At 42.2% G+C, this 19,737-nt stretch overlaps 1 protein-coding gene across 1 annotated transcript in view; it reads left to right on the top strand.

The window, feature by feature from the left end:
- Positions 1–19,737, top strand: part of DAB1 (DAB adaptor protein 1) — a 417,412-nt gene that overhangs the window by 622 nt on the left and 397,053 nt on the right. The gene's annotated exons all lie outside the window — the stretch shown is intronic.

Here is a 19,737-nt window from a genome sequence, read left to right as displayed (position 1 = left end):
GTCTGGGGATATAGAGAGGGGTTCTCTTTTTCTGGTCAGTCACTAAATGTTTTTCTCCCTTTTAAATGTGGTCTTTCTAGTGGTGCTGGCTGCTTTGAGTGTTTGGTTTGCAGAATGAATTTCATTTCAGTGCCCTCGGAGTCTCGTGAGAAGAAGTGCACTGCTGTGTCTTCAGAGGCTGGTTGTTTTAACTGATCTTGTTAAATAATGCTATTATTAAATGATGGCAAATTGGAGCAAATGTGTTTTTCATTGCCCACAAGTTGTGTTTCTGAGCTAAATTTCTTTTTATGGCTGGAGAGGCTCTTGCACTGCAGTATTACAATACAGCCATATTAAAAAGGTCCTTGGAGCAAATAACCCTCTAATGCTGCAGCTACGTTTTCAGTAGACTTCAGTAGTTCTATGGGAAGTAATTATGTTGGATTTAAGGAATCTGGGCTGAATTGATTGTGCTTTCTTAATTGTGGTGTTAAACTGCTTGTAGATGTTCATGTGGGTGGTAAATCTGAACCCAAAAGCTAAAGAAGCAAAGTTCCAATTCCAAGGCTTTATTTGTGATGAATTTTTTTTTTTTGCAACAGGTTTTTCTGTCTTTTTTTTTTTTTTTTTTTTTACTTCCTCTTTCTACCTTCAATTGACAGAGAGGTCTGCAGCTTGAATACCTTTCCTTAACCAAGCAGAGTGCAGTGGTAGATGATACCATCATTCTCTTCTGTGTACGGTTTACTCTCTCTGTGGTGCTGCAAGGAAGACTAGAGATGAAAGGGAAAGAAGATTCCTGAGGTTGATGGTGTTGGCAAATTGATTGATTAAGGTTCGCTCTGAGGAACCCTGCTAGGTTTTAGATGGTTTCTTTGGGATGTCATGCTGAAAGCACAGGTCAGCACCTATTCTTCTGCGATCTCACACCAAATTCTCTGGTGTGTGCTTGGGACGTGTGAAAAGCAGGCATGGAACTAAGCTCTTAATGTCAATATTTGGTGCTAAAAATTTAGTTCTGAGCAGAAGACAAGCAGGTTGGTTACTTCTCTTAAACTACAGCTCTTCATTACTGGTTTTTGTTTGCTCTAGTAAACAAACACATAGCTCTTAAAATTGAATTAAGTGTATAAACTGCTTGAACCAGAAAGGGGAGACAGACTAATAAATAAAGAATTAAGCTATTGTGCCACTGACTGGCTGATTACAGCTTTGGCCTGATCACTCAAGCAGTGGTCCAAGCAAGCTGTCCATGCCCAGCACCCTTTTTCTGGATTGGAGGCTGGGAGTGCTCAGGGTGACTGCAGGGTGACACCTGCTTGACTGACAGACACTTATTGCAGAGTGGCACCTGGTGCTCTGTAATTTTGCCTCTGTAATGACTTTCTCCAGAGAGCTGACAGAGAATTAAAATGTTTGCAGTCAGGTTTTTGGAAGGGTTCCTCAAGATGCAGAGAGGAAGGTAGGGAAGTCCATCCATTTTTAGATGTCTCTAATCCCAAGATTCTGTTCCTGTAGTCATGCTAATTTCTTATTGATTGTTGTGGCAGTGACTGTTTCAGAGGAGTGCAAATGTTTCCACTCCACACAGGGTAGTCTTAAAAAGAAACCAAAGTGGGAAGGAAGGAGTGGCTGAAAGGGACATCTTACTCCAGTCTTTTTTTCAGGTTGTTCATGGAACCAAGGCCACTGATGGACAGTTGTACACTTCTGAAATTCAATTTCAGTGTCAGGACTAAACTTTCCATCCTGTGTTTGCTGTAAATGCCAGATAATCTCAAGCACTACTTATCATAAGGATGCAAACCTCAAAGTTCTCCATCTTAAGCCCATTTCTCCACTGGAGCAAAACCATGGGAACAGAGGGGTCTGTGGTGGAGAAGAGGTGTCATTTCCCGTGTGGATGTCAGCTACTGTGTGCAAAAGGAGCTGAGCTGGAGTCAAGGCTGGTTCCCAGAATGGCAGTACACAAGCAGCAAAAAATGTCAGTGATTTCTGGAGATCAGCTCTCTCCTTATCAAATTCATGTGCATGCTGCAGATCAGGACCATGGTCTGTGCTTCTCTAACCATCTGATGCTGACCTAAAATCCCTTTGCAGATCCATCTGTGCTCATCAGGTGAGCCTCAGTCATGCTGTAGCCTGGTATTCACCTTCTGGTACCTTTAATTTCCCCACCCATTTCCATACCCTTTGCTAGGAGTGTTTGCTGCAGAAGTAGGGTGCTGTTGGAGGTTTCCCATCCCCCTTTTCCAGCCACACTTTTTCAAGGGAATTAAGAATGATGCTGCAGCCAGCCCAGCGTGGAGCTGACAAATAGGGATGTCTTCACAGTGACACCTCCTACAAGGGGCAAAGCAGGAGGGTTAGGATATTCAGGAGAAAATCCCAGAATGGGCTTATTCCCTGTGTTCCCCATTTTTCTGAGTACCATTGCTCTCCTGGATTTTTAAGGATGTCCTTCTGCTATCAGAGCTCTAAAGAAGGAATAAGTGGCATGCTTGTGGGTTTATGCTTAACCAGAGATGCAGGAGCAGGCTGGAAGTGAAAACAAGCCAATCTCAACTGCTGCTAAGAGCTCTTGGGAGGGGGAATGAGAAGTATTCTTTGGAGTAACCTGGATAGCAGGTGGAAATGACCCCATACACAGTGTCTATAAAACAGCATGTTGGATAAAATGGTCCTATTACAGGAAGTGCAGAGGGCAAAAAACCTAAGCAGTCTTGACAGTCATTTTGGGATTGTTCTGCAAGAAAATCAAGGGCTTGTCAGTTTTTGCTTTTATGCACATAAATCACCTTTGCTCCTCCTGTTCCATAAAATGCACTGGGTCAGGACTTTGCAGTTTGCTTCTACACTATTGTGCGTATTTACAGCAGAATACATGTAGCACACAACAGGAGATTCATATTTCACAGCACTTCCATTTTTCATCAGTATGCCAAGTTAAAGAACCTCCAAGTTCCTTTTAAAATAGCATTAAGATTTGCAAGCCAGTTAAAAAGGATGAGAATACATTCTGATATTCCTCTTTTATATCTGCAGATTGATGCATTCAACAGCCAACTCCTTTGATTCTTCCAACATTTAAACATGAGTGACTTAGTGAAAAAAACACTGTATGAATATTTACTCCTGTTTTAATGTAGCAGAGCTCTACCGAAGTCAAAGCAAGTGCAGCTGGCTCCTCAAGCTGAGGATATGGCCCAGCAAAGGACTTAGCTAATTGGCAGGAGGCTGGTTTGGTACCATTCCTTGCAGGGCAATATTTTAGAGAGAAAAAAAAAAAAAGAAAAAAGTCTTACTAACATCACAGGGATTTCTCATTTGTAAAGTTAAATGCTCCTCAGTGAGAGGTGAGGGGATTACTCCAGCTCAGAGAGTGTTTTCCCTGACTAATATATCCAAAATGTATGTTGGGATTGCCCAGCACTGATAATTCACGCACCTCTGGAGTGGAATGCAGCAGCCATTCCGGGCTGGAAACATTATGCAGGAGGGGTTTAGGGAAGAGAAATGAAGAAAAACTAATCCAATTGAAACTGCAAGGGGAATTTAGGAAGCAGAATGCAATTATCCGAGTTGGATATTGGCCAGGACATGTTAGTTAACATTTTTGCTCTTGTGGGAATTTTCATGGGATCTTTAATGACGATGAATGGTCAGGGCTCTATTTTACATCTCATTTGAAAGCCTGAGCTTTCACTTCTTCATGAGGATGAAGTGAATGCTTTGCCTTCCTTCAGGATGAGTTGCTTTACTTAATCTGCTTTCCTCCCACAGGGTCAGGGCTCTCTGGGCACACCTGCCTGGCAGTTCCACATGGCTGGGGTTTTTCTTCACCCTGGGCTGCTAAGTCAGAAGGAAATCCCAATACTCAGCATTGCACATCAAAGCCCAGTTCCAATTTAAAAGGTCTTCATATGGAGAAGCTTCCCTCCGGTTCAACTGGCCGTGGCACAGAGTGACAGAATGGTTTGGGTTGGGAGGGACCTTAAAGATCAACTTGTTCTGACCCCCTACCATGGGCATATTTCCCCCCTTCCCTAAGCACCAGGGTGCTGGGACTCTCCCCTGTTTTATGAGGACTAATGGATGGAAGAATCATCTGTCAATACTAAATATGATAAATCTTACTGAAACTGGCGTTCCAGGAGAAAGGAGTTGATGCATAAAGTATTTTCTTCTCTACAATCACAATTTTCCATTTAGCTGTCTGAACTTGAATCTTTCCTGAAACAAACAAGCAAACAGGCACTTCTCCTCTGTAAAAAATCAGTGTCCAGTTACAAATGTGTTTTTATATTAGTGCTTTTTGGTATTCAGGCAAGGAAAACAGTAGGATGGTGTTTGCTTCTCGGGGGAGAAGGGGCTTCCTCTTCTTTTGGAGGTTTAGGGATGGCGTGTTTGGTGTGATTTGGTCAAATATCATTCTGGGAACTCAGAGGATTGCTCTGTATCCACTGAGTTACCTTTTAATCTGTTTATCAATGTGCTTGCAGACTCTCTTAGAGGTCATGAAGCAGTGGCAGATGCTGGGAGATAAAATTAGATATGCATCCAGACTCTACTGTATAATTTTGTTAACAAAAAGAGCAATGTAGTAGTAGATACTTCTTTTTTTCCTTTCTTTTTTCTCCTGGAAAACCTGTCCTGAGATTTTCTTTTCCTGCAAGATCAAATATAGGTAGGCTGTGCTTCTAACCCACACATGCCACTGATACTTATGTGCAACACCAATAATTAGAAGTTAACAGGGTTAATACTCTCTTTGTAGCAAAGATTTTACTGTTTATATAGAAAATTTCCCCAAAACTCTCAGGGTAACATCAATGTCAGTAATTTAAAATGCTGTTTCAAAATCACTCAAAATATTCATAATGTATCAAGTGATATATTTTATATCCAAGGATTTTCTTTCTTCATTTTTGTGTCTTTGTGGACAGTTTAGGTTGTTTTGTGGTCTGTGGGAGGATGGGTAAAGCCAATATCTACATTCACTCATCCTGAATTTCTGGTTAAATTTAAAGAGCTGACCACTCTGACTTGCTGTGGTGCATTTCCTACAGAATTTGTGGGATTTCACAGGGGTGAATGCTGGGGAGAGTTTCACCATTCTGTTACTGTCAGATTTGCTTTAACTTACAGATGGCTCTTAATTAGGTTTATCTTCTCTCAGAATGTGAATAAAAAGCCCCACTCTGAGCTTTTAAAGATGTTCAGAATATGTGGAATATAATGTTAAGGGGCGAAAGGAATCATGATTGTCATCCAAAAGCCTCAGAGGAAACCACCCTAACTCATCCTTTAAAAATAGCAATGTTTGATAGAAGGCTTCTTAGCTGTGTAAGGCTGGGTTTTGTCTCTCATAAACAAAGCGATTTTGCTTATGGACCCCCCCATGTAAATAAAGTGCCAATTCCATCTGTTTCTTGTAGCTTGTCCCACAAAGTAACGACAAATGTTTCCACTGCATGAAAGAATTTGATGAATATATTATGTTGGCCAGGTGTAAAGCTGTGGTCTGTGACATTTCATGCCTCATGTGGGCATTGTGCTGTCATGTGGCACAGTGGGCTGCATTGATAGAGTCTTTGGGGATAAAGAGAGACAATATGGACAGAAGCTGTTGTTAGGCAAAATAAATTATAGAGTAGCTCATCCAGTGTGAGAAGGATTGGGAATGATGTAGTTTCAAACATTGTTTTTTCAGTAATTGTGCTGTTTGAATTGTGACCGACTTTAATAACATTCTATCGTTTTTAATATTTCTTTATTCATTACATTTTATACACACTCAGGTGGTTTACTGCAAGCTGTGTGGAAATTACAATGAAGGTCAAGTGCTCTCTGTGAGGATAACTTATTACTGAAAATATTAACTGTTGTCATTACTGTTTTCCAACATGAAATTTTATTTGTCTGGTGAATGAAGAGGTGATGTCGGGCTTGTGTTAAAGTGTGTGATTACTGTCAATAGACCAAAGTCCCTTCAGTCACAGTTTTGAGATGTACATGATCACTGAACGAGTCTCACTTTAAATTGATTTGTTTTTCCATATGCTCTTAAGCTGGTACAGGCCCTTATCAGAAACATCTTTGACATTAGGATTGATTTATATAGATTTAACTTTTAAAAGCCTTCAGTAAACTGAGGCTAAACTGAGATTTGCAACTTTACTATTGAAATAGCCTACACTTGGCTTTGCAGCCCTTCAAATGAGCTTAAATTCTTGCTTTAAATTATATTAGTTCAGCATTTTTCATATGGAAAAGGCTTTGGTCCACTGGAGGTCTGTGTAGAGTTGAAGTAAAGCATTAGGGTTGAGAGCAGGCTGTCCATGGCCTGTGCTGGGGTTGGGTAAATCACAGGTGCTTCACAGTGGTTTTCCATACAAAAGACCTTCCAACAGTTGCCCTGTGGTTAGTGGACATGTAATTGTGAATTTTCAGTGAGAGTTTGGAAAAAATGGGATCAGGACATTACCTTCTCAAATCGTAATCCCACTTTGAGAGAGTAAATATGTTACTTTTCTCGAAGCCATGGAAATCTGTGGGGGAGGAAAAGGGAAACCATGGAGCATCCCTGCTGTCCTTATGAAACCTAACACGTGTGGGATAGCAGTGCATCGTTTCTGACACATCACTGAAATAGAATCGTTTTGTGTAAAGGTCAGCTGTCCATAGTGTCTGAAACTGTTTCAGTTTTTATTATGCAGATTTGAGGTTCCTTTAGGAATCAAGTCCAACATGGGTAGAATGGAGACAGAAGAGTTGCAGTGAATATTCCCCCTTTTGGCTGTAGCTGCAGATCAGGGATTAAAGCTTTACCAGCTTTCTCATTGCATTATCAAAATTCTTGCCTGCTGGTTTGATGTGATGGACTTAGAGGTTTCCCTGGTCCAAGGCCAGGGACATCTCAATTTACAAGTCATGTGTATCTAATTTTCCTTCTGAGCTATGTCATTTGAATTCTCTACAGTTGTGTCTTCGAAGTGTAATCTGGGAAAAAAAAGTGGAATAAGTAGGTAAATGTCCTGCTGTCAAAGGTTCTGGACTGCTGTGCTGGGTTTGGGTTGTACAGGTACGTTAGGAAGGCAAGAACTGTTTTACAGGAGCAAAACAGAGAGATTTTTAGCTGAATGTCTGTCTTCTGGGTGCAATTGATCTACACTAGACAAAGCTTTCATGTCAGCCCAGCATAAGAGAGGAACAGGAGTGGGTTAGCCCAGAAAAGAGAGGACTTCTGAGAAAGACCTATTAAAACCCTCTGGAGAACTGAGTGTGATTAGGAGTCATTTAACGGACTGAAGGGTGTCATAGAGCATGAGCAGGCAGCACCCACAAGTGAGACACCTCACACAGGTGATGTTCTGTGGGAAAGCTCAGTGTGTCGGGATGTTGAAGGTGCTGAAAGCTGACACAGACCAAAGAATCTCCTGGAAAAGTTTGTGGTGGAAGCGAGGACCCAGACTAGGGGTGACACTGCTTCTGACATAGACATGCCAGGCTCACAGATATGCTCTGGTGAATCATCTCAATGTGTGTGCTCTTGGTGCCTGCCAGGGAGCCAAGGTTGCTGCACCAGGGCCAGCTGGCCCTCTGCTCCCAGCCAGAAAGGATTTCTTTCACGCAGGTGAAGAGCTCAGCCAAAAGCCAGTGTGGAGCAGTTCATCTCTCCCCTGCTGCCACCCAGGTTTCTCTTGAGTCAAAGCTGTTTGAGTATGGGACAGAGCAGAAGATGCTTCTAAGAAACAGGCAGCAGTGTTGGAGGAGAGGTATTACCTTCTAGCAAGGCACCCAGTGTAGCAGAGGTGTAGAAAACTGCAGTAAGGGGTTGTGCAGGTGATTTATTTTGCTGTGGGTTTAAGCAGTGACTTTGGTTTAAGCCTGTTATTTCCCTTACTTGCTGATAGGTGCTCTACCCTTGGTGTTTGACAGTGTAATGATCTCTCTGCTGGAGCTGCTTGTTCTTATCCAGTGCTTGTGTTGGATATGTCTGTATCCATCTGCACCTGGCTCTACAGCTGAACAAAGCTCATAGAGGGACCCAGCAGAATTTTAAATGTATATATTAAAAAAAAAAAAAAAGTTTAGAAACCATTAGATTTCATTTAGGTCATGTTTGAAGCTTTGTTCCATGTCCACAGCATGGAAACTCCATTTTTATTGGAAGTGGAGAATCTTGGGTAATTGCTTGACATGAGGAATTAGGGCTTAAGAAGAACACTAAATATCATGAGACTTGTGATAAAATCTTAAGCACTGCATAAGCCACTGAGGGCTGTCAGACTGTAATTAGGTTTGATCATTATCAGTTTGAGCCAGATTTGCACAGGTTACTGAGACATGGAAGGCCACGTGCCCCATTACCAATTCCGTGAGCAACTCAGAACCCTTCCTTGATGATGGTGATATGAGCTGACCAGACATTTTCTTCATTTCCTTTACATTTTTGCCTCTTTCCTTTACAGGTTACTTTGCACAAGCTCAGGTCATCTCGTGCCCATCACAGGCCACCAGCAATTCCTCCCCTGTGGAGAAATGATCTGGGCTAAACATCACTGTTGTTCCTGTGGGTTATGGTTTGCCCAATTCTTTCTAATTCTGGAGATTGAGGAAGGAGTTTTAATTCTAAATGGTTGTCTTTGAAATTGGTTGTTTTTCTGTGGAAATGCTCGTCTGTTTCTGTAACTTTTTGTAAGCAAATTTTGAAGAAATATAATATTAATTTTAATGTTAAAGTAAGAATGTCACCTTATGCAAGGCCCTAGGGTATATTTGTTAGTGGGAGGATCTGGAATAGAGTTTATTAATAATTCCACTTATTACCGACTCTGTTGCCTTCAGATTACCATTTCAAGTGCAAACACAGTGGAGATTACATATGGCAACATTTAAAAAGCAAAGTTCAGATGCTGTAATTGCGCAACGGAGCCGCTTGGAATTATTTAATAAAAGCGGCATACAAAAAGGTTCCTCGCTCTAATTTCATTAATAATGTATTTTGCATTTGGCTGGAGACATTTGGCTGGCAGATTTTCTTTCAGGGTGTTGTGGAACAAAGCAGTAACCCAATAAGATTTCCTCATTGGAGTCAGGCTGTACATCATGGCTGCTAAGAGTGGCAAGGAGATCACAGAGCCCTGATTTCAAAAATACAAACTAGGGATTGGAATAACGTTTTCTAGCTGACAGCAAATGGGAACAGAGATGGGCGAAATTGTGATCTGTGAAGGAAAAGTGGCATGGCCATTGAAGCTGATTAATTTGATATGTCTCCTGATTTATTTGCCCTGTTTACTGAAGAAGCAGTATGGACACACGCTCACTGCTGTGCCAAAGGCTGTCACAGGAGCAGTTTATGCCACAGCCAGCCTCTTCTGCCAGGGAGATTTCTCTTCTCGTTGCAAACATGGTATTTTACCTTGCAGATGTCAATGCTGGCTCTCTGGTTCTGTTCACCTTTGCTTCCCCTGTAGCTTGCACACCTGATTGTGCTCCCAGCTCTGCAGTTCCCTGGCTAACTCACTTTCTGCCTCATTTACTTCCCAATGACTGCTGAACACCGTTCCCAAATTCAGGACCAGCCCTCCTTTGTGACTGGCTGCTCAGTTTGCTGCAGTGTTTAATGACTTCTCTTTGCTAATGTTGTAGCCATCCCTCTTTTGAATGTAAAGCTAGGTTTCATTAGCTTCACCAGAAGGAGGGAATGAGCACTGGGGAAATAATATCCCACTGAGGGCACTGTGAGGAATTCCAGCTAAGTGATTCAGCAGGGTGGAGCTGGTGCCAGGGGTGGTGTGTGTTGGTACCTCACTGTGTGCTTTCCTGAAGAAAAGCAGGAATTCCTGGTTACCTGATCCATCCTGAACATCTCCAGCAAACACCAGGCCAAGCCACCTGTGTTGTTGGTACTTTGCACTTGAAGAAGTGAATGCTGAGGTTTTGGAGAGGTTTAAATATTTTTTCACTGAGCTTGAGACCTCCTTTTGAGTAAACCTAAGGCAGCTTGAGACTGCTGTCTCAGAGTTCTGAGCTGTTTTCAGCCTGGTGCTCACAGTGACACAAACACAGGTCAGGGTGTAAGCTGTGAGGGCTGTTCCCCATCAGTTGTTTTTCTCTGTACAAAATGATGTATTCAGTCCTCGGCGGCTCCCAAGGGAAAGTCTTGGAGTGATTCCCTTCTCACAGCTACATCTGCATCTTTGTGGGCCCTCACTGGTCTAAGTCAGTGGTTGCTGACTCTTAAGTCTGTGGGAATATGAATGAGTGTGAGTCTGGGGTTTTTTAGTTTCTTTTGTTAAGATTCTGCTCAGTCTGAGTTGAGTGGTTTTTAATGGAGACTTCCATGAGCTGATTGTGGCTTTTTTTCCCATGTGCTTATTTCTAAGATCTTGCTTCCATCATCTTTAAGGCCCTTTTAAAAACCTTGAGTGGGTGTATCCAGATTCTATTGCAGTTCAGGGGCAGCACTGTGATTGCCCACCTTGTGCACTGTCTTAACCAAAAAACCCCTTTCATGTTGTGTATCTCCTATTGTTTTAATCTGTTTTCCCGTCTATTTAAAAGTTCTGTATCTGATTTCAGAATCCCAGTTTCTTAAATGTTGGCCAGTAGATGGTATTTGTGCTTTAAAGGTCTTTAAGTACCATACTAACAGCACAGAAACAAAATCCTACATAAACTCAAGTAGTTTTTACTTAATTCCTGAGCTAATTGGGGCAATTAAAAAAGTAAAATTGGGGCTGAGATATGGCATTCATGTGCTTTTCTGTATTCTGTGGACATCTGATTTGTAATTGTAATGTTGGTTATCTTGTAGGTGGGATATTATTTTAGAGCTCAGCATTGGAGCAGGAGAGCTGCTTGTGATTGTTGGAGGATGGGAGAGATGACAGAATGAGACAGGGATCTTATTTTTTTGGTGCTTTTCTCTTGGAGGAGGCTGAATCTGAGAGCCTTGGCACTTCTCCATAGCAGAGGAGCTTGCAGTGATGCTGCAGTTTTGTTGGTGCCACTGCAGACACAAAGGCTAAAACAAATCAAACTGAGCTGAGAGGAGCAGATGGGGCAAGTGAGAAGTTGGGAAATCATTCAAAGTGTTAGACACAGAGCGATTTCAATTTTCCCGAGACAAGTGGGTGCTGTGGCACAACATGGCTCTTTCTGACACTCAACACACGTGAGACGATTTTGGAATAAAAGCTGTATCAGGTGTTCCCTTTCCAAATTTCCCTGCCTGAGGGGGAGAGTTTGCATTTGGCAAGGATTAGCTGTAAGGGGGGTGGGGTGGTGAAAACAAGCTTATCATGAATCCTTTCAGGTGTTCTGTTGACCACTCTGAGCAGAGTGTGTATAACAAATGAACAAAGTTCCTTCTTTGGAGGCAAAAATGGAGGGTATCACAAGGCAGTGGGGGTCAAAGAAATTGGACAGAGATACTTCCTTTCTTCTAAAAATGTTGTCTTGATTTTAATGTTCTTCCTAAAGGATACAATTTCCCCCATAGTATGGGAATAAGCAAAAGAATAAACCCCTTACTTTGATAAATACGAATGTTGGAAATTTGGGTGTCATCAGTAATGAATCCACAGAAATTCCTTGGAACGTGTGACCTGTATCCCACTATAACACTGTTCTGCTGCTAAGATTGCTCTTTAAGGGTCTTGGTTTCTTTTAAAAGTGTGGAAATGAGATATGAAGAATTCTGGTCTCACCTGATAATTGCGGCCTAAACATGATTTTGCAGTATTTACTGTTTATAATAAATAAATAGACAGTAGATAATTCCTGCTTTAAAAGCTGTGGGGCACAGAAAAGTTGGGTGTGGGAAAAATGTGTATGATAAAGCATAGTTCCATCAGAAAGAAAAGGAACTTAAATAGCAGTTGGATTCTTTCCATCCACCCTACAAAGAAGAAAATTGGTTTGCAGGAAATATAGGTCATGGCACTGTTCTGGCATCTTGATGTTGCTGCTTTGTAAGTACACTGGATTGCTGGCAGCGCAATTTGGGACTCCCATTAGAGCTGCTCTTTGCTGTCAGGCTTAAAGGCCATTTAATATCCCTTATCTGATCTAATGCACTCCTCACAGACAAAGAAAATTTAAAAGATGCTGTGAGTTTGGGGGATTTTTGTTTGTGTGTGGGTTTTAAAAGTTTTTTTTTTTTAATGAGTTACTGAAAGCCCATCTGGAGATTCTTCCTGCCGGTGCATCGAAACTCAGTTACTTCAGTAAGAACCCAAGGATCAAGGGTGCCCCATGAATGTGGCATTGAAGGGAGATTTTTCTCCCCTCTCCATGATAAAGCACAGAAGAAAATTAAACCTTGCATTATTGTGCCATGTGGTTTTACAGATGCCAGCTTATTATTGGAGGAAAGCCTTGGCTTTTTGGACATGGACTTTGATTATGGGATTAATCTAATTTCCTTGTGTTAGGAAAATTATTAAAGGCAGCTGCATTCTGTGATTTAGGGGGTCTGTATTCTCCTCTCTCTGTCCAGCACCAGGACAGGGTCAGTGGTGTTTGTAGGAACTGGGGAACAGACAGGATCTCTGTGGGGACAGGAGGTGATGCTGCTCCCTCCTGAGACATTGTGGCACTGAAATGTAAAGAAAGTCATGATTTTTCTGCTTGGTTCTGTATAACTGGTCACTATGAACAGTAAGAGGCCAAGATGAAAACAGAAGTGTGGAAAGGAAATTTGGATGAGGAATTATAGGTAGCCTTCTCCTATCCGTCCCACAGAACTGCTGTAGGTTTAGGAGTTATGTGCTGTCTATAAATACACCAGACTTGCTAAAAAAACTGCTGCATCTTCACATGCCTTTTCTTTTTAAATATTTTGTCTTGAATAATCCTGGAAGTTAATAAATCCATGAAATCAGATGAAATCAAAATCTGTCTCGCCTCTCCCTCACCCTGTCCTGGGGTCAGTTGTGGCTCATGTGGTTCCTGGGGTTTGTTGCAGATTCAGGGCTGTGGTTCCTGGGGTGTTTTGCAGGTTCAAAGCTGTGGTTCCTGGTTTTTGTGGTTCCTGGGGTTTGTTGCAGGTGCAGGTCTCTCTCAGGCTCCCTGTACCAAGTAGGGCTGCAGTCAATTGAAACCCTTGTGTTTCGGTTGAAGTTCTACCAATTTATTGCTGCTCAGTCTGGAGATTTTCAGGTGTGACAAAGATCAAAGAAAGCACCTCCAGGTTTTTCTTGCTGCCCCAATGTGTTTGCAGTGGGGTGTTGTTGCCTGGGAGTTCATTAAGAGCAAACAGAAGCAGCGGAGAGCTCGCTGCTCTAACGCCCGGCTCACGGGGTGGCTGAGCTCTGGAATAAGCAGGAGCCCAACACTTCCTGTGCAGCTTGCCTGAACATTTCCTAACCCCCCTGACAACTTCCATTCATTATCCGCTGTACCCTTGGATATTAAGCAGTATTTTTTTTTTTTTTGAACAGGCAATCAGGGAGATTTCCTGTGATGACAAGTAAGTTTTTCTTTTGGGTGGATCGAAGTGTCAAACCAGCATTATTGTACCTTAGTTTATTTTTATCACTTCCTGCAGGATTTGCAGGACTGATTCTTTGAGTCCTGAACAAGGTGGTTGTGTGCACACGCATGCACGTGTGTGTGATTTTAAAAGAAGCCTGAAGTAATACCTTTAAAAAACTATTTATCTTTATTTTTTTTTATATAAAGATGCAAAAATGAGCAAACAGGCCTATCAGTTGTGTGCATCTAACTGAAATGCATAGAGTCTTACACATAAATTATTATTGCATGGAGTTGCATGAACAAATGGAAAAGCTGGGTTTAGGACCCCTTGAAAATAATCTATTTCTGTTAGACATGCATATCATTTAGATATATGCTTGTCTACACAGTGTATAATTTTTCAGTGGCTTTTTCAGAGGTAATTGTGGAAGGCAAAATGTGCTGTATGAATATGGTACTTCAAATTGTAAAATGCTTCCATGAGAAAATATATGATTAGTGTGCAGATAATGTCTTCAAAGGCCCTATAACAATTCTGAACTCTCAGATGGCTTGGGTAGTCTTTGCTCTCTCTTTGGAGGGACTGAGAATGCTAAAACCATTTACATGTGTTGTCACAAAATAATGTTATGGGGTTGATCCTGCCTGACACGATGCTTCACACCATGATGGAAAATTCATAAATGTTTTCTCCCATTTGATGTTCAAGAAGCCCTTAAAAGCACTCATTTCTGTACAAGTTATTTTCTCTCTTCGTGTCCAACTCATCGATTATGGTCAAGTGTTCATTATTATGGTATTTACAAGAAATCAGTAGAGCCAGCTTGCTCATAACACTCTCCCTCCAACCCCTGCCCAGATTCATCCTTGCAGCATCCTGGAACAAAGAGAGCTGAGATTCTGAGCCATGCTCAGATCTGATTCAAGAATGCATTTCCCTGTAGGAAATTTTTAAGAGATTGAGTTGTTTGTGGTCAAAGAGTTGAAGGTTATGTCCTTTATAGTAAAGATAGGAGTGGTGGTTAGTCAGTTTTGGAGCTGTCTAAATATTTTAATTTGGGGTGAAGTTCTTAGTCTTGTATTTCCTAGCTGTGTGTGTGTCTGTGCCTGTCCCTCTGCTCAGCCCACAGATCCCTCGTGATGGTCTTCTCTCCAGCTTCTCATTCCCTAAGTGGTAAAACATCCCACCTTTCTCTTTGCATGGACTTGGAATTTGTCAGTCTGCTCTGGGCATTGAACTCTTGCAAGAAGCTCTGGGCATTGAACTCAGTTTAATGTGAAAATTTATCAAACAGAAGATTGAGTTGTCCCCCAGAAGCAGTAGCTGCAGTCCTGTGGGAAGGTCTGCTTGTGGAAAAGTGTGCTCTTGGATCCTGGATTAACTGCAGGTGTACTGGGGGGAATGGAACCCGTTCAGGGGTTGTACTGAGTCTGACAGCTGCAGCTGGAGCAGTTGTGGTGTGACACATTGATGCTTCATCTACTCACCCAAGTCCAGATAAAGAACAGAGCAACGCTGTGCTGGAACATGTGCCCTGTGACTTGCTCTTGTGCAGTGTGTTCTCCTTTATAAGGGATATTTTAATGACTTTGGAGGCATGGGGGAGACCAGCTGGCTGTAAAAGAGGTGTGTAGGATTCAGTCTCATCCTGCAGTTGCTTTAGGTGTTGGTTTTTCTCGCTTGGGTAACACATTTGTTTTATTCTGTTGTTGTGAGGCTTGGCCTTTGTTCTCCATGAAGAGCTTGGGCAGCACAGGGTACACACCAGTGCTGGTTATATCCCCAGTGCTCCATGCTGAGGGAAGGTTATGGGAAAGGTTGTGGTGAGAGAGCTCTGAGGAGCAAAGCATGCCACACATCATCACACTGCAGAGGTGTGGAGATGACACGTTGATTCTGCTACTCAGTCCCCTCTGGGTGTCTGTGACCAGGTGATGACACTGATTTTTCACAGAACTTCAGCTGCTTTTCACAAGTTCACGATAATTTATCAGCCTGTGCACCTAAGAGTGTGCAGCTCTTTTAGAACCTTGTCTTGTGTTCAGTGGAATTAATGATTTAAAAGGTGTGCCCACAATACGTTAAATAGCTAAGCTGATTTGGGAATTCACTTGGTTACCATACCAAACATGGATATGGTAAATAGTTTGATAAATATTGGAATTTTATTTGTTGAAAAACAGTTTTTTAAACATTGGGATTTTATTTGTTGAAATGTACAGGAAAAGGAGCTCATAATCTGGGTTATTCTGCGATAGAATTAAAGTAGCAGAACAACTTTAACCAAAACTTACCGGTGTCCCTTTTTTCCAGGTGTTGTTCAGTTTGTCACCTGGGGTTTGTCAGCTGGGACAATGCTGGGATGTGGCAGCACCTTGCAAGTGGTTCTAGCAAGGAAAGGCTTCTGTTGACCAGTGCCCACTCCAGTTTGGCTCCTGTGCCTCCCCAGCTGTGTTCTGTGTGCCCTGAGCTCTCCCCAGTCCCTGCTGCACACACGCACCGAGCTCCACTGTGATGCCCACGTGGAGGCTGGCCCGGGCTGTGCTGACCTTTCCAGGAGCCCTGGGCTGCCCTGGAGATGCCTCCCTGCCACCCCACATCAGCTGCACGCACACTTCACCGCTGGTATTTTTGGCATGGCTCTATTTCACTACTTTTTGGATTTTCCCCTGGTCAGGCTTGCTTTTCTGGGATGAGGAGGAGCTGCTGCATCGAGTGTTGGTTTTGGGGAATTTCTAACTCACAGAAAGGCGCCTGCAGCTCAGGATATGCACACTTTAAAATGTGTGTTTATGAATTTAAAGTGACAAACTTTTTTTGCTTGGGTGTTTTATTTTTGGATTCTTCTTTCTTTCCCCAAATAAGCCCTGTAATGAGTTGATCCTTTGACTTGCCCCCAGATCAGACAGTTCCAGTGAGAGAAGCTGTTTTATGGGATTCATTTTGGAAGCTATTCAGGGAAATTATTGTAGGCTTTTTGAGAAATTTAGTGAGAGTGTGGAAGGTCTACAGAAAGGATTTTTTTTTTTTTTTTTTTTCCCCCCTTAAGATTTAAGTAGGATCTTATGAAGGGAAGGAAAAACTCAGCCCCTGGTAATTAAAGAATTTTTTAAATAATGAAATAAAATTATGCACACTCTGGGTTTGGATGTGGGTAAGTTCTTAACTGTTCCTGCTAGTGAAGGTTTTAATTTAAATTAGTGCTTTTAGAAGGGAAAGGAAATTACTTAATCACTGCTTCAAATGTGTGGTATATGGGGGCATGTGTGTATCCCCTTTGCAAGATGTTAAAGAGTTTGGATTTAGGATGATGTTAATAAATGAATGTACAACTTGTAGGTGTGAAATGATCAAGGCAACTACTCTGGGCTGGGGAACCTCAGGGGCTCAGCTCATGTTGAATATAATCAGCTGAATACACCTGAAGTTTTCATCCTGGGGAAAAAAGAAGTGAATCCAACTTGTGGGTCTTTTATAGGGACTTTTTGATTATTTGAATTGGAGAGGGGCATTTCTTGGTGCTTGAATTAGGTTAATGTTTTGTGGGTATACATATGTATGATCCAGACCATGGAGAACTGGGGAAAGTACACGTGGCCTTCTGTTGAACAAAATGATGTCTTTGACTCCTAATGATGCAGGTTATTAAAGGAAGAAGTCAGATTGTTAGAATAACTTAATCTAATTCTTGTAAATGTGAGCCACACTTGGAGTGTGTGATGCTGAACTGCAGCGAGGAGAATAGAAGAGCAGGTGCTGCTGTGGAGGATCCCAGCAGTATCCCCTGGAACTTTACACTAAATACCAAATAACTTGGAAATGTGCCTGGTCTATGCATGGGGTTAATTGATTTCTGAGCACTTGGGCTGGAGTCTTGTTTGTATTTAAGGTACTCTTTGGAATCCCTCTCTCTCGACCATTCCTTTGTGCATACCGGACATCAGGGACCTTGAGGTCAGACAACAGCCACGCTGAAGCCATTCCAGGAGTTTTTTGGCACACTTTCACATCAAAGGACAGATATTGTGCTTGTGCTTCTTGCATAATTTGGGGTGTGTTAAGCCCAAGACCATCTTCTTGTAAATACTTCTGTAAATATTTTTTTTTTTTTTTACATTGTCCTCATGGGGTGTAAGCAGAGTGTCAGGGGTCTGGACAGGTCTGTGTGGCTTCACCATCTCCATCAATGCTGATGTGTTGGGTGGGGTGGTGTCAGTGCTGTGGTTTCTTCATTAGATTCTCATGGTAGGTACTGAGGGAGTTCAAGGATGTTGTGTGAGAAACTCCCTTCCACTCTGCATCCTTCTCCTTCGATGTGATGCCCTAAGTATCCCAAACTGTGCTTGAACCCATTCCTGCCTCTGGGTGACACAAATAATCTTCATGGGATGCGTGGTTTCTCTTCTCCTCCTCTAGCCTCTTCTCCCCAGTGTTATTTTCTAGGTGGGAGTAGCACATTAACCTATTTAAAAATAACAACAACAAATAAACCCAAACAAAAAAAATCCCCACCTTGAATGACTGAATTTGTCAAAATAATTAAGTATAGTAGCTACAGCTCTGGATGTGTTTCACCTGCTAAGAGCTACTGCAGTCAGCACCATATGGTGGCCTTTTTTTTCCCTTTTTAATAGACTTAGAACAGCAATTTGTTTCACCCGTGAGCCAGCACCACAGCATGCATTGCTTAACAGAAACAACGTAAGACTGGTGAGCTTTTCATTTTCAGTTTCAAGGAGCGTTTAGCTGAGCTTCAGAGCCTGCTTTCTGGCACTCTCTGTTTGTGTTGTAATTCTTTGATGTATAAAAGTAAGGGGCTGAAGGACAGAAGGGCTTGATTTTCTGACCAGATACTCCTCAGTGCTTTAGTCTTAATGTTTGCAAATAATATCTTAATATTTACCTGCCTCTTCAATTTATTGCCAAGCTCTCAACAATGTCTGTGTGTCACTCTGAGACTGTGGAAAGAAAATTATTGAAGATGTGGAAAATACTGTTTTATTCTGTGGGCGGACTGAAGGTGCAGGCTGAGTTATGGGTGTGTCTGTGCTGTGAAACAGGGGGCTGGTGCAGGATCCCTGATCCTCTTCCAAAATACAGAACAGTGCTACAGCACCCTGGTGCTGTCCCTGAGGGCCTTACCTTATCTCTAACAGTGCCATGGGGATGTGGCAGTGCTACTTTAGCCTGATTTTTCTCCCAAATGACCAGAGGTACTCAGATTTTTAACCACTTGCTGCCCCGTGCCCCATAAGCTGACATATGATAATGCAAACCCATAAGTAGTTCAGGATCCCCCTTATGTTAAAGCTTTGCTTTTGTGATTGACAGACAAAATGAATACAAAAATAAGAATTTTTGCATATTCTTAGACTCCCTTAAAACTTGGGCAAGTTGTGTGGTACCTTCATAGTCTGGAAGGGCATCTCCAGAGTGACATGATGACCTGGTAGCACAGCAAGTTAACTTGCAATGCACAGGACTTGTGCTTAATTCCCCTTCCATGCCACTCCAGGTAAATTGCTTAGGTTAGGGAGGCAGCAGGAGGCAGGTGGAGGGGCCATGAGAATACAGCTGCAAATCACAGTGGGTCTCACATCCTGCACTTGGGAGGCTGTAAATAGCCCATCTCAGACCTCCCCAGGCAAACATCGATGAGGGTCATGCTGAATCCTCATTCAGATGCAAGAGCTGTGGTCCTGGTGTCTTCCATCCTTCCTCCCTGTCCCCTAATTGGCCCTGGGATCTTGCAGTTTGTGATGGCCTTCTAATTCTGGATCAATATCTTAGGTTGCTTTTGCTATTTGATAGTGTTGATAACCTGACTCTGCAAGTCGCTGGCCTCGTGATAACCAAGTCCTCTGCTTAATTAGGGATATCTGCTTAAAAATGAGATATGTATCTGGAGGAAATGCAGGTTACAAATGGTTGCAATTAAAACTCATGTAGCAGATTTCCTGCATCTGTCCTATTGTGGTTCCTTTTTCCTTTCTTAAAAGGGTAAGAATGGAACATTTCTAGAGAGCACAGGTGTTCTGTTCAGAGTTCAAGATCGTCTCAAGGGGGATGCGTTTGAACTGTCACAGTCCCAGCCTCGTTCCTGTCTTGCATCCTGTGTACTTTAACTGGAATAAAATGTACTTTGAACCTCACAAAGCTTTAGAAACATCAGGGAACACTGAGTGGTTTTCTCTGTAAGTTAACCAACTTATTTGGAAATAAGGTGTGATTTTTTTTTTTTTTTTTTTTTTTTTTTTTTTTTT

Source organism: Corvus kubaryi, unplaced genomic scaffold (genome assembly GCF_017639235.1).
Source record: "Corvus kubaryi isolate FWS band 111438036 unplaced genomic scaffold, C.kubaryi_AGA036_p1.0 37334, whole genome shotgun sequence".
Lineage (NCBI taxonomy): Eukaryota > Metazoa > Chordata > Aves > Passeriformes > Corvidae > Corvus > Corvus kubaryi.
This window is presented reverse-complemented; position numbering and strand designations above follow the sequence as displayed.